This window comes from Pelecanus crispus, chromosome 10 (genome assembly GCF_030463565.1).
Source record: "Pelecanus crispus isolate bPelCri1 chromosome 10, bPelCri1.pri, whole genome shotgun sequence".
Taxonomy (NCBI): domain Eukaryota; kingdom Metazoa; phylum Chordata; class Aves; order Pelecaniformes; family Pelecanidae; genus Pelecanus; species Pelecanus crispus.
Window position 1 is genome coordinate 5,548,591 of NC_134652.1, and position 12,618 is coordinate 5,561,208.

The following is a 12,618-nucleotide window of genomic DNA, read 5'->3' on the forward strand; positions in this document are numbered from 1 at the left end:
GTGAAGAAGAATATTTGCTTGCTGGTAGCCTGAATTCCACTAGAGATACAAATCTCTGTCTCTTTGAGAATGATAAAAGACGTCAGGCAGGGTATTGTATACCATCTTGCATTAAGAAAAACTCGGAGGTTTAAGGCCATCTGTATTTAAATCCAAGGACAGATGAGACATTTAAATTTTAGTAGCACTCAGTTATATACCTGACATAGAGAAATGGCTGCAATCCTTTTTACCAGGCTGGAGAATAGGCATTAAATGACAAAATATTAGTCAGGCCATAGATCCACGAAACCTATAAGTTCTGCAGCAGCTTCATTAAATCTGTTTTTTATCAGAGGGGAGAGAAGGGTCTGGTATAACATTGCCAGCATTTGAGGCATTGGGCTTTTAGAGGATCGCTGCCAGATACTTCATCCATCTGTCTATTTTCATATTTATTGTTTTACCAATCACTTTATTCATCCATCTGTTCATCTGTGTAAACCCATTTTTTTAAATTTTAATTTTTATTTATAGACTGACCTTAATAAACTCTCCTCAAGTACCGCGTGTTTATCACTGTCATGGATGAAAACGTTATTAATGACAGGAGGGCTGAGCAGGGAAGACGACTGCCCTTTAAATTCCTTTTCAGCTGACTGGACCGCAGCAACTCAGCTGGGTGGAGGTGGCTGGATCGATAAGGTCGGAGTTCAGTCACTGGTCCCATCTCCTCCATCATCCCCATCACTGCCAGCTAACGATGCCTGCAGGTGGAGCGGGCGCACTTGACTACGCTTATGAATTGCCTCCCTCCGTAGCGAAGGCTTTTCCGCCCCGTAGGAAAAGCTGTGGGTAGCTCGGGATATTTATTTTGCAATGTATACAAGGGAAGACACGGACGTCAATACAAGAAAAGCAGCCCGGTGCGTTTAGAGTAAATCTCGCCGGCTCGTAGCGCGGCGCTGGCACTGTGGGTTTCAGCTCTTCCAGGGAAATTCTGATTAAACATAAATAAGGCATGCGCCGGTCGGTAGACGCCTTCCCCAGTCGCAGGAAGGAACGAGAGGTGAGTTAGTTTTCAGCACATGCTCGCTAGCGCTGTACTTCCAATCCAACTACTTAAACTGCCTTAACTGCCAGGAATCCGGGGCCGATAACCGCGGCGTCGCCCATGCCTCTGTATTTGCCGGCAACGGCCAGGGCTTCGACACCTGCACCTGGTTTGGGCAGCAACAGCCGTATTTCTTTTCGCAGCAGCATAACTCGTAATGCAGTTCAGAAAATGATATTTATTACTACTAATCATGTCCTTATTTGATCTCCAACAGCAATATGGATGATTGCTACACTGAAAATAGAAGGTGGTAAGAGTATCTCGAAGTACCTCAAAATTATACACGTACAGATTAAGAGTGTTTCGAATTTACGATAGGTAATAGTCACGAGGTGGCTATAAATGCTTTACGAGTTCACTTAGTTGACATAAGGTCTAACCTTGCCGCAAAAATACATTTTTATTCTGCTGACTTAAAGCGGGTTTGACAAATAGTCTCCGGGATAACTCAACCCTCACGTTTTATCTTTGGTTGGCCTAGGTACCGTTCGCGACAGAGTTTTGCCATGAAAGATGTAGCTGTGAGGATGGGGACATTCCCCTCATGGCTTCATCTCATCTCCCGGCTCATGAGAAGCCTTGGATTCCTGCCTGGGATTCTATTTTGACATCAGAGGTGTAAATCAAGTCATAAACATATTTAAACTAATGTTGTTGAAAATCCGTAACTCTGACAGCGAAATGAGCAACAAAAAGCGCATATAATATTTGGTGACATGTAATTTTAACTTCATCCAGTCTCTTTGCTTTTGAGCCATTGTTACCTGCAGGATAAGGCAATAAAATAAGGATGTACAAGAATGTGTCAAATGTAGGGCTTCCCTAAATTACACTCTGAGGCACAGATTAATACATTTAATACATTCCAGTCATGAGTGAAGTACTTATAGCAGAACAACTGCTCCTTCAGTGATATCATTCACTGGAATGAACTACAGCTAACAGTGACAAGCTGGAAAAATGCCCCCACTTTTCAAACTGTACAAATGGCATTTGGACACAGTAACTCAAAACTGGACACTTCATTTCAAGTTTAAAGCTAGTGGTCCAGTCAAAAGCTATTACTCCATCTTCTTTATTTGTAGTCCATGCTTTTGTGCTCTTTAAGAATCAAATAAATACTGGTGTAATGGTTAGCAACTGCCAGTTCAACGAAAAATACTGCTAAATTCACCAATAAGTCTTTTTTCTACACACACAAATTTATGACATAAGAACTGAACCCATTCCTGTTACAATGTCTGGATAGTTTTTTAATGCAGAGGGAGACTCACTTTAGTGATAAGAGTTTAAACCTCAACTACTTTTTCCTTCTTTCTGGATCATACATCTAGATAGAGAAGAGCGTGAAATAAACGACCGGTGCGTGTAGGCCAAGGTGCACCGAGCTGGCCCGTTCTCAGCTCCATCAATCCGGCGGAGGCAAGCGATCTCGGTGGCTCTGCGGCCTCTTGCACCAAATACTCTTCTCCCTTTTGCATTTGCAGTGAGATTATTTAAAAGCAAAGAGATTATTTGCACTGAGATCGTTTAAAAGCGGAGGTGAGATCTGCCCCGCTCCTCTATTTTAAGAACTCGATGGAGAATGGAAGGAGACTGATCCAAGCTCACCAGATGCCTCCTCCTTGTCACTTCTGCACAGCCCTCTTTGGCCCACTGTTTGCAAGTCCCTCTCCCTCGAAGGGACATCCCGAGCCTCCCGCCCTGCCCCATCACTGGCGGTATGATAGATCCCAGTTTGTGATCACGTCCTGGTTTAACGTGGCAGGCGGCCGAACACCACGCAGCCGTTCGCTCACTCCCCGCCAGCGGGATGGGGGAGAGAAGTGGAAAAAAGGCAAAACTCGTGGGTTGAGGTAAAGACAATTTAATACAACAGAAAAGGAAGGGAGAATAATAATAATGATAAAAGAATATACAAAACAAGCGATGCGCAATGCAACTGCTCACCACCCACTGACCGATGCCCAGGCAGTCCCCGAGCAGCAATCGCTGCCCGCCAGCCAACTCCCCCAGTTTCTATACTGGGCGTGACGCCGTATGGTATGGAATAGCCCTTGGGCAGGTTGGGCCAGCTGGCCTGGCTGTGCCCCCTCCCAGCTTCTCGTGCACCCCCAGCCTCCTCGCTGGCAGGGCAGTATGAGAACCTGAAAAGCCCTTGGCTTAGCGTAAGCACTGCCCAGCAACAGCTAAACCATCAGCGTGTTATCAACATTATTCTCATCCAAAATCCAAACTGCAGCACTATACCAGCTACTAGGAAGAAAATTAACCCTGTCTCAGCCGAAACCAGGACAGATGAGCACAGACGTCCTGCTACCACGTGTACCTCTGCAAAGGGAGGGAGCAGTGGTACCCTTTGAGGAGGAGGACTTTGTGCAGAAACAAGAGGCTGCCCAGGGAACGGGGCCGGTTGCCTTCCAGTCAGTGCAGCACCATGCTATTTTTTACTTTCATTAAAAATAATCCAGCCACCAAGCCAGGAAACATGAAATTGCTACTCTACCCTGAATTGGTTTAGTGGTGGACTTGGTAATGTTAGGTGAATGGTTGGAGTGGATGATCTTAAAGGTCTTTTCCAACCTAAATGATTCTATGATTCTATGCGGAGGCTTCGGGACTTGAGTTGTCAAGTTCCTGCTTTGATCTGCCTATACAAAATAACCAATGCTGGCAGGGACAAGGCTTGAGCTCCTCTGTAGCAATCAGCACATGCATCATCCCCCAAGAGAAATCTCTCCTGCGTCCCCACACGACTACCGCACTCGGGGCTATGAAGGCATCTGTGAATTAATGCTTATTCCAGACAATGCCTATGCTAAAAAAAATGCATTATTAGGTGCCACATCACACCTGGAAGAATGCTTATGGATCTGGGGGTTAAGCTAGTAATTGTGCTGAACTTCTGAAATTGGCTGATGTGAGACGTAAGCGGGGATGGTGTGATGAAGGGATAAATATTCATGCTGTCCAAGTGCCACATCTTCTCTCCAGCCAGCCTTTTTACAGCGTGCTGCATTAAATGCTACAGTAAACCAAAAACCTAACACCTGCTGCAGGGAACAATGGATTACTTTCTAAAAGGAGAAAAAAATCACAGCCTAACACTTCTTCAGAAAAGTACACAAATATGTTTCCCCAAAGTCGTGAGGTTACTTTCAACTTGTTTTGGGGAAGACAAGGAACTAAACCACAACTAATTATGGAATTTCTAAATATATTTGATCTGTTCTCCAGCTTCCCTGGGTAGTGATTATAATCCTGTTCCTTTTTGTCACTGATATTTGCAGCTAGAAGCCTTAAAAATATGGGGTTGTTCTCAAGTTTCGTTTCCACCTGTGCAGGCTCTGCAGTGGTCCCATCATCAGAAGACCCATGGTATCTGAAACACTCAAGAAAAAGTGTCTGCAAGCAGAAATGATTTTAATTTCCACAGAAAGGACTTACATTTTCTTTTATTCAGTTTCTTAAAGATACTGACACTGAGATGAACAAGGATTTTATGATGTTCTAAGTAATTTCATTTGGTGTCATAATTACATCTTGATTAATTCTATCCACATGGAAAATGATGAAGGTTTTTTTGGGTGGGTTTTTTTTTTTTTTTTCCTTCTTATCCGCAGGGTACATTTTAAAGATTTTGTATTAACTGCAAGTAGTGCGAGTTGGGAAGAACTGTGACAGTCTGCAAACAAAGCACCTTTAGAAACTGAGAAGGGATAAATGACAGGTATAACAGGGGCAGGATTGTCCCCCTGATCTCTGCATTGACATTATGAGAATACAAAGACCCTGGAAGCTATTGTGCAGAAAAAAGTAGGCTGCTAATACACATACCTCTGCCACCTCACTTCTTCCACCGCTGGCACCGAACACAACGCGTCTGTTATTATCTTTCCTTCGCAGAGAGAAGCTCCTTACGATTTGCTGCGTGTTGAATGAGCCGTCAGAGCTCAGCAGCCCCAGCCCCGCAACACCCCGCGGGACACGTGCCCCACGCGTGGTTAACGCTTCTGAAACGACAGGCTGGAGGACTGGGGCTCTTGTAGGTTTTCCAGAATCATTTAAGATTATTTTAATCCTTTGACCTTGGCCAGTTGACACCACTTTTTGACGTTTAGCTGATGTTCTAAAAAAGTCAAATTTGAATTTCCTAAGCATACAGACTTGTGAGTTGTTCTCCTGAGTTTGTAGCCGCAAAGAGAAGTGTGAGAAACCACGCAGGGCTGCAGGAGGTAGCTTCCACCTGCCCATGCAAGTTTGCTGCAGTGCAGCTCCAACAGTGCTGAATTCCCCAGCACTGGCAAAGTCTGCCCTTACTGGAAGCTCTCACAACTTGTTCCTGGAAGTTTCCACGTGGCCTTCATCCCCTAGCGATAAGAGAACAAGAGACCGCAGGACCCTGCGGGATGAGTCCCACGGAAGAGGAAGGGCTGTGGATACTCAGAAAAATCCTCACAATTAATATTCATTTGAAAAATAGAATTGGCATCTCTTTTCCTTTCCCTCCCTGCCATTCTCTCTTGAGAAATAGCTTCACAGTGAGGAACCTATTATTGGCCAGTGCACATCATTAATTTTAGAATCATTTCTCTTCTGCTGCATCTTATGGTCCTGCGTTACACTGCATAATATTGTCATCCTGGCATAGGAAGCATCGCCTATTTCAAGCATAACACTACAGGCCAGAGTTAATCAGTCTAAAAGAGACCTAAACTAGACATCACAGAGCAGTGCAGGGGTGGAGCTGACATACAGATATGCAGTCGTGAAAATACATCGCTGATGAAGGGGCGTTGCTTTATGTAAAGGGACGAGGAGCGCAGGCAATAGCTCTGGAGCTTGGAGATTTCTCATCGGTGTCTTGCTTAGAAATCCAAATTTCAAGAGTATGAACCAACCCTATTAAGGGTTGTAGTTTAAAACTATAGGGAGACCTCAACACCTTATATCTTTGACAGGCTTATGACAGAGAATACATTTAGTTTTAACCGTGTCAGCACCAGTGAGTCCATGAAGAGACTTCCCTGTTGATTGACTGCACAGTGGCTTTGGCCGCTGGAAGACTTCACAGATGCTCATGTCTATGGCCTAGCCAGGCAGAGCTCGTGGTGGCAGAGGGGAGACCATTCCAAACACCTTCCTCCAAAAAGCTGAAGCCCAGACTAACTGAAGCAAGGCCTGCAGCATGTATTACATGCAAAGGGGCTTTGGATTCAGCCCAACAGAGAACAGAGCTGAGCAGACACCACCGCTCACTACAGCTGCAGGACCAGTTCTTACGCGACTGATTGGACTTTTCTCGCAGGAACAAAGCGTTTTCGCCAGAGCAAGCGAGAGGATGCAGGGCTAGGGATGCTTTTTTACCAGTACACTGCTTCTGCTCATGAATTTTTCTTAAAAATAATCTAGACATGTGTTTGCATTAGTCCACATCCAATCCTGTAAACACTTTGAAGCAGAACTTTCTGTTTGTTTGTTTTGCTTCTACCCAGATAACTGGGGTTTATATGCATCTTGTACAACGGGCCACAGCTAGGGATCCTAGATCAATACAAATAAGAATGAAAAATAACACTATGTTCTAAATTGCCATGACTAATTCCTTGCCTTAGTAATACAAAAACCAATTCAATCCATATTGCAGGATTTTATGAGCAGCCAAGTACTAATTCAAAATTTTGCTAATGTCTGCCCGCTTTTCCATGGAACGATAGCAAAATATATTCCCAATTCTGAATTTGACTGATTAAATCCTGTTGACAAAATCGTTTGTTTTAAGAATTAAATGGAATTATTTTCTGAAGAACTCTCCTCAAGGTGCACACATGGGAAGCAGCCCTCAAATATGTTATTCTTGGAAAACCCAACGTGATGTTAGGAGACCCGATACTCCTGCCGCAGCGCCTGTGCAGAATACGGAGCATGGAGTAAACTGACAAAATAATTGGATTATACATGCACAATTGAGACTTTCAGTTACTGGGTGCTTTCTTGCTCCTAGTTTCCACAGAAAAGTCGTTTTTTGTTCCTTAAGTCCTTGTACTGCTTATTTACATATGAAAAGGTAACTTTATAAAAGAGCTTTCCTATTTTACTACATCTAATAGTTAATAATTTAAATCTGTAGCCATTACCATCATATAGATTGACACAAATGGCATATGGATCATTCTGGGGATGAGGGTTAGTTTCTTTTAAGAGAGAATTGTTTTAGTTTTTGCAGGAAATTAATCAGGGGAATGGGCTTTGTGGAGCATGGAGGAAATCTAATCTGTTCTTTGTTCAAATTTGCCTTGCTCCAATTCCTAGCAATTGTAGACAACATGCTCTTTTGTTCAGGAGCCACTTGTTACATGCATAATTAGAGACTGCAGTAGCTGTGTTTAAAGAAAAACTGTTTTCCAATGTAATGTGTGATCTTGATAATAGTATTTTCATCAAAGGTAGCAATTACATTCATTAAGCTGGGACTGGCAAGGCGGCAAGGAAATTAAGTGGAAGGTGAATAAAAAGCTCCCCGTTTCTTTTTAAAATCTCTGTCTCTTTATAAGTTGAAATGCACCATGTTGAGCTGCAAACTGGAAAATACATACTGAACATAAAAAAAGAAAGAAAGAAAAAAATAAAGTCCTCCTTAACCTTTCTGAATAATGATCCAGAAGATATCCTAGGGACACCTACTATAGATGCACTTTTCAAATTAAAGGGCTTTATTCTACATTAATTTCTTATGCAAGTTTTAAACGAGCTCAACATATGATTCAGGTCTTTAAAGGCTCCAGGGCTCTCTAGGATTAATTCACTGTTCTTTTCACACATAAATTAATTGTTTTGTGTTCTCAAAACCAGCAAACAGCACATAAATCAACCAGTTTAGAAAAGACGCAAGGCTGGTACCTTTTGCAAATCACTGAAGTTCGCTATTTACACTTCATTATTATAATATGTAACTTTTAAAGGAAAAGCTGGGAAAGCAGGACATATGTTGTTAATTCTAAGCAGATTTCTTGAGTGCATAACTCATTTTAGCAATTTGATTCCTTGAAGGACAAAAGTTGTGGAGCACCGAAAAGCCATTCTCCCAGCACTCATAATTGTATTTTTTCCCAGTTAATAATTCAATTACACATCACTAATGTATTTGCAAACATTCCCACATAAAAATAGCTAGGTTCTCCCCCCTCCCTTTTTGTGCCTTAAGCCTTGTAAGAGTGAGATTTGTAGATAGAAAAATGTAAAAATCTACAGACGTGAGCCCCGGAGTCCCGGGAGGGCTGTGCCCAGCCTGCGGGCTCCCCCAGGCACTCCTGCTGAGCGCAAACACAGGAATCTCATTTTTTAACTCCAAATTGTAGTCCTGCTTTTTTTTCCAGGCACTGTATCGCGGGCTGAAAAGCTGGGGGAAGCAGGTCCATCCCCTCGTACCTTTGCCCTGTGCGGACGGCCAGGGCAGCACACCGCTGCAGAGAAGTCACTATTCCAGATGAGGGCTGAGCCCTAATTTTGCACAGAGGCAAAATATCCCACTTCAGGGATGTCAGCAAGCATCAACCAAAGCAGACGACACTTGAAGCAAGCGGGGCAAGTTTAATGTACAAGCACTTACAGTGGGACAGGTACCGAGAAGCAGGCGATAGCAGGTACCGTGCTCCCTCCTGAACAGGGATGTCCTGGCACGCTCTCATCTCGAGGCAAGAGAGAAAAATGAAGTCAGAACCTGGCTATCCATATCTCCAAAAATAACCGTTTCTCCCCCTGCCCTTCCCAGAAATAGAATATGAAACCACAGCATCTTGGCCAAATTGGAATTTGCATAGTTCTGCGAAGCATTTCCTTCAGTTAGGAATGATTTAATTATTCTTCACTTCCTCTTCTAGAAATCATTCCTGGATAATGAGGTTAGCATAGAGCAGATATGTTTCAGTCAAGAAATAGATGTAATTCAGTGCCAGAAGGCTTTTACAGTTAAAAAAAAAAAAAAAAAAAAAGATTTTTGGACACTTCCAAATAGAAGCAGCAGTATAGAGAAGGTTGACCATTATATTGCAATAGTCTGAGACACCAGATCATCGGGTGCTTTAACCCAGTGCTGTGTCAGCCTGCTGAAGAATTAGAGGACAACCACAACTCTCTTGTTACCTTTGTGGAAGAATCTGGGCCACAAGGCACATTCTAAATAATTATTAAATAATGACAAGCTATATTACCTCCAGAGAATTGTTTATCTCTGCAAATTGAATCACTGAAGTCAAAGCACAGTAGAGCTAAAATACTTTCTCGTATAAAATGGAAGACCTACTGCTGCACCTGACTTTGGACCTTGGAAACTGTGGATCCTGCACGGCAGTCAAATATATTTTATGACAAATAGATTGCTGAATCTAGCCTCTATTATTCAAGCAACAATCAAAACACCCTGCCATATCAACCAAATGTAGACATTGCTGCAATTAAACTGAGAAAATTACTTTCTCTGTAAAGCTTGGTTGGACAAACATTGAGAAGACCAAAGTAATCTGGAATTTAACATGGCAGCATAACAGTTTGTGTTTGATAAAAATCGTACAGTGGAACATAAGGAATTTTTCTCTGAACATGGGGAAAACAAGACTATGAACGTAAATACAGCCTTCATATCATATAACCATCCTCTAGCACATAATGGGGAGTCATAAAACATTTTCAAAGTTCAAAAAGTACCTGAGCTGAAAAAAGTGCTTTGCCTCAATTCTTACGGGAACAATTGGAGCAAATGCTGCATTTGGTGTGTAAACATCCTCCATCTCGGCAGCAGAATGTCTAACATTTTCTCTCCTAAAACAAACAGCATCAGCTTTTGCACTAAAACACATTTGCTCTCTACCAACTATATCTTCAACAGCTCCATTAACAAAACAAGTTCTATGGAGCTTTTCAGTATTTAACTACATTTCCAGAACCTTAACTTTAATTTCTGAATTATTCCTCGATTATTTTTAGGTCAGTTTAGCAGAGTTGACACAAAGCTGTTCTCTACCAGATAAAATGCAAAAAAAGAAAATGTAAAACATTGTGCCTGTAACTCAGTATCATTTCAAAGTTGGCTTTTTCGCTTCAGCTGGCTCCTTAGCTGGTGTTGGGTGCATGATACAGTAACTCCATAAACAAAGTTATATCAGCTAATATTTTTTAGCATAAATAACATTTGCAGCTTCTGGGACTCTTAACCTTTCACACTCTCTGCTTTTTGTATCCCTACAGATAAAAAAAAATATCCAGAGAAGCTAGCATCTTTCTAAAATGTAATTATCATGTCTTTAGGTATCATCTAAACAAAGGCAGAAAAACTCAGCGACACAGTATCAAATTAAAATTGGATGACTGCCCTGGTTATATTGAAAAATTTGCATGTAATTTGCATCTTTAAGATGCAAATTAGTGAATAGAAAAATCTTGCAGCATGTCCTAGAAAATAATTCAGGCCAAAAATAGCCAAGAAACTTGCAGCAAACTTAACCAGATGAAAAGGATTATCAGAAAATCATTCTGTTCATCTGACGGGTGGGTCATCATTTAAATGTCTTGGCTGAATGTTCGTAAGAGAAGGCAGGAAACAACCCCTCAACCAGGAGAACATCAGCTCTGGATCTGCGTACCAGAGCTTCTTGTTTCCTCCAAAGCAGAGACCCACCCAGGGCCCTTCCGCAAGCTCCAAAATGGAAACTTTTCAAAACCGAAACAAATCAAACCTACGGCACCCAGAGAGGCAGGGGATACAAACTCAACATGAACCCACCACATTGCAGCTCCGCTCTTCCCTTCGTTCTGTCTATGCTAGGAAAGAAAATCGTCTCATAGCTGGCAAACATTAAGGCATTTCTTGATCCACCAACCTGCATTCGGCCCTAACCCAAACAAGCAGCACCGCTCTGTTTCAGCTCTTCCCCCTCCGTGGGCTCTTCCCCACCATGACCCTCCAGCCATCGTTAGATGAAGCGAAGCTCATTTTAAGTCCTCCTAATATCGGCAAGTTGACTTCTTTCCTCTTGTTAAACGTACCCAAAGCAGTCCAGCCCTGCCTTATCTGGCGATTTACAACAGAAGTTTTTAGAATCGTCACAAATTGTGACAATGGTTTGTGTAACACTTCAAAGGGACCGTAAGAGCTCCAGGTCTGGCTGGTTAGAGAGCAGAATTTAATTTTCAGTCCATATATGCTAATTCCCAGGTTAGGTGACTCTCAAATAACACAAGCTTGCAATGTGGAAGTTGGGGATTTGTTGCTGTATTTTAGGTTTTCCTGTTGCTATTTGATTTTTTTGTTTTGTTCTGCAAGAGCGGTTACAGCTTGTAATAGCTTTCCTTTCTTCAGAGATCCCTGCAAAATATTTGATGAACGTGTTTCTGCAGGTTCAGAAGTCCTTGTTTTGTATATTAAATAAACCCACTTCTGAAAGTGCTGGTTACTTGGCTATCGAGGCGCAGCCTTCTGTCAGGTGGGAGTGCTTTTTCTTTAGGATCTTCAGTAAAGTCACCTTAAGATTTCTTTATAGGTATAGTCTTCCAGTATTAGGAGCTCTATGCTAATAAGATACACCGAGGAGAAATAGTTTCAGAAAAATGTAAATCCAAATGATCTTGAAAGACAGAAGAATATCTGAGAATGCTATTGCTGCCTGTTGAGACTGTACACCTTTTTGATTTATATTTCAAAGTATTTTATCAGAAAAAATGTTACACTGTGCATCGCATGTTCTTTTGAACATTAATATACCGATACGAATCAACATTTGAATGCTCTGATCTATGAAACAAGCTATTAGGAAACACAGTGGTTAGTTCTAGTCACCTAATGTATTAGACAGTTATTGCACATGAACAGAATATTTTTAGAGGATAATAACCACCAAGATTTCAAAGCAGCTTAATAATGTCTCTAGTATCAGATAGCGAGAGATTCCCTCGATGCCGCTAAGCTGGACTTTGTTAATTACAGCACCTGATCTTACAACTGGCATATTTAACTGAAACAATTCTTGTAATTCCTATTTGTTAGCCTGGAACTCTGGCTTCACTATGCATTGATGTTTGGCTTTCTCTGGCGTGGGCTCGGAAAGACTTCGTGCTTCCTCTCACCTGCGTGTGCAATCAAGCACACCACATAACTCCAGGCAGCCAAATCCAGGAGAGTAAGCCTGCTACCCACGCCTCCTCACCTGGACCTCGACAAAGGAGTTACCCTTCAGCGAGACAACTCCTTGCAAAACGCTCTGCAAGGACTGTATTGCAGTACAACATAAAATGACAAATCCCATGAAAATTCTTTGGGAATCGTACAATACACGTTCATCTGCCCGTCAGCTCTCACTTGATTTGTGCCTCCGCCAACAGTTTGCACAGTGATAACGTAACAGGTAAATATTTATGAAGTATTTGTGGTAGCTGTTAACCACTTCCACATAATTCTCTTAGGAGAAGATCTATTGCAGTGGCACGCTGAATACATTCTGGGGTTGAGGAAAAACATCTCTTCAGCTTTC